Genomic DNA, 3,262 nt, shown 5'->3' with positions numbered 1-3,262 from the left:
TGAGCGGGATTGCTAAAATACATCTAGACAAAATTTAGTGATCGCATATCTAGATGTCTAGCCGTCCGATCTAATGTGTCTTTGTTTTCGCACTAGAGTGATCACCCGTGTCATGAACGATCCGGGCCGTGTTGTATAGTCTGTCGGGCCGTGAGGCCTACAGCGGAGCAGGAGTATTTTGCCTTTTTCCTTTTTTGTTAGGCCGTGTTGCCTTTGTTTGTGTTTTCTTAGAATACAAAGAGTGTAGCCGAGAGAATATTACATGGATACGGCAGCCTCCCTCGAGTCGTCACTCCCGTCTTATGTTCTTCCATTTTTATTGTTTTGTTTCGAATCCAAAGGAGACGACCTGACCTGGCGGATCTGAGGCTCGGAGATGGCAGGGAACGTTGTTTTTTGGTTTTCCCCTATTTGTTTCATGCACTCTTTTTTCCATGTCATTTTTTTATATACTGCGTAAGCAAGTGTTTGCCTAGTTGTTTTTTCACACAAATAAAAATATCATGATTTTAGTTTGTATGTAAACCCCTCGACTCTAGAATAGAGCTATTTGTAGTTTTTGTAGTCGCCTCATTTGCAAGTAGCCATCCCGAAAATTGATTTTTTTTAGTTGTCTAAGTTGCAAGTCAACCATCGACTCGCAACTATGGGGACGTATGTTTGTACGGGCCCAGTTGTAAGTCAATCATCGACTCGCAACTAGAGGGGGGGTATGTTTGTAGGGCCCCTAGTTGCAAGTCAATCATCAACTCGCAACTAGGGTGGACGTATGTATGTAGGATCCCAGTTGCAAGTTAACCATCAATTCACAACTAGGATGCGTCATACTTTTTCTGTAGTTGCCCAAGTTGCATGTCAAACATCAGACTTGCAACTAGGGGGTGTGTGTTTGTAGGGGCCTAGTTGCAAGTCAACCATCAACACGCAATTAGGATGCTTCGTACTTTTTTGTAGTGGCCCCAATGCATGTCAACCAGCGACTCGCAACTAGGGGGGTGTATGTTTGTAGGGGCCATGTTGCAAGTCAACCATCGACTCGCAACTAGGATGCATCGTACTTTTTTGTAGTGGCCCTAGTTGCATGTCAATGATCGACTCGCAACTAGGAGGGGCTTATGCTTGTAGGGGCTCAGTTACAAGTCAACCAACTAATCGCAAGTGGGACATGTCAAACTTTTTTGTAGTTATCCTAGTTAAAAGTCAACCATCGACTTGTAACTAGGGGGGACATATGTTTGTAGGGGCCCAGTTGCAAGTCAACCATCGACTCAGAACTAGGGGGTGTATGTTTGTGGGGACCCAGTTGCCAGTGAACCATCGACTCGCGTCATGCTTTTTTGTACGCCCCAGTTGCAAGTCAACCATCAACTCGCAACTAGGATGCCTTGTACTTTTTTGTAGTGCCTCCAGTTGCATGTCAACCATCGACTCGCAACTAGGGGGCGTATGTTTGTAGGGGGCTAGTTGTAAGTCAACCATCGACACGCAACTAGAGGGGGCATATGTTTGCAGGGCCCCTAGTTGCAATTCAAGCATCGACTCGCAAGTAGGGCGGACATATGTTTGTAGGAGCCCAGTTGCAAGTCAACCATCGACTTGAAACTAGGACGCGCCATAATTTTTGTAGTGGCCCTAGTTGCATGTCAACCATCGACTCGCAACTAGGGGGCGTATGTTTGTAGGGGCATACTTGCAAGTCAACCATCGACACGCAACTAGGACGCATCGTACTTTTTTGTAGTGGCCCTAGTTGCATGTCAACCACCGACTCGCAACTAGGAGGGGTGTATGTTTGTAGGGGGGCGGTGGCAAGTGAACCATCGACTCGCAAGTTGGACGTGTCATACTTTTTTGCAGTTACCCTAGTTGCAAGTCAACCATAGAATCACAACTAGGGGGTATGTTTGTAGGGGCCCAGTTGCAAGTCAACCATCGACTCGCGACTAGAATGTGTCTTAATTTTTTGTAGTGGCCCCAGTTGCATGTCAAACATCGATTCGCAACTAGGGGTCATATGTCTGTATTGGCTCAGATGAGTGTCAACCATCGAGTCACAACTAGGACGCGTCGTACTTTTTTTGTAGTGGCCCCAGTTGTATCCCAACCACTGACTCACAACTATAGGGGGTTGTATATTTGGAGGGGCTCGGTTGCAAGTCAACCATCGACTTGCAACTAGGACGCGTCGTACTTTCTTGTAGTAGCCTCAGTTGCATGTCAACCATCGACACACAACTAGGGGGTGTATGTTTGTAGGAGCCCAGTTGCAAGTTCATCATCGACTCGCAATTGGACGCATCATACTTTTTTGTAGTTGCCCCAGTTGCAAATCAACCATCGACTTGCAACTAGGACGAATTGTACTTTTTTGTAGTGGCCCTAGTTGCATGTCAACTGTCGACTCGCAACTAGGGAGGGGCGTATGTTTGTAGGGGCCAGTTGCAAGTTAACCATCGACTTTCAACTAGGATGCATCGTACTTTTTTGGAGTTACCCCAGTTGCAAGTCAATGATCGACTCGCAACTAGGGGGAGGGGCGTATGTTTGTAGGGGCCTAGTTGCAAGTCAACCATCAACTACCAACTAGGGGGGCAAATGTTTGTAGGGGCCCAGTTGCAAGTCAACCATCGACTCACAATTAGGGGTCAAATGTTTGTAGGGCCCAGTTGCAAGTCAAACGTCGACTCGCAACTAGGGGGCAAATGTTTGTAGGGTTCCAGTTACAAGTCAACCATCGACTCGCAACTAACTCTTTGATCTCCATATTAAGTTTAACCTTTTTTATTTTTCACTAAGACAATCATTGATACAAATTATTGGAAAGTAAAATGATTTTCTGTGTAACATGATAGAGATTAGCATGGCTCTCTCATTGAGGACTCAAAACAAACAGCCACCCATCCATGAGAAAATGTTTCTTTTTTTTCAAATTTTGAAAATGCTTGTGTTTCGAAAATGTATGCAAATTTTGGGGAAAAATCATGCTCATGTTCATGGTTCTATTTTTTATACACAAATTCAAATAATGTTTGCATTTTTAAAATTTTGTTCGGAGTTTTAAAAGACCTTCATGCTTATAAAAAATGTTCATGTTCATGTTTCAAAAAATGTTCGTATTTAATAATAATAATAATATAGGTTTGCATTTTCATGAAATGTCTGAGGTTTTACAAAGTATTTACAATTAAAAAAAGGTCAGTGTTTTAAAAATACTCATTTTTCTGAAGAAGAAAAAACATATTTTGAAGTTCCAAAAGCCGGT

This window comes from Triticum urartu, chromosome 2 (genome assembly GCF_003073215.2).
Source record: "Triticum urartu cultivar G1812 chromosome 2, Tu2.1, whole genome shotgun sequence".
In the NCBI taxonomy this organism is placed as follows: domain Eukaryota; kingdom Viridiplantae; phylum Streptophyta; class Magnoliopsida; order Poales; family Poaceae; genus Triticum; species Triticum urartu.
This window is presented reverse-complemented; position numbering follows the sequence as displayed.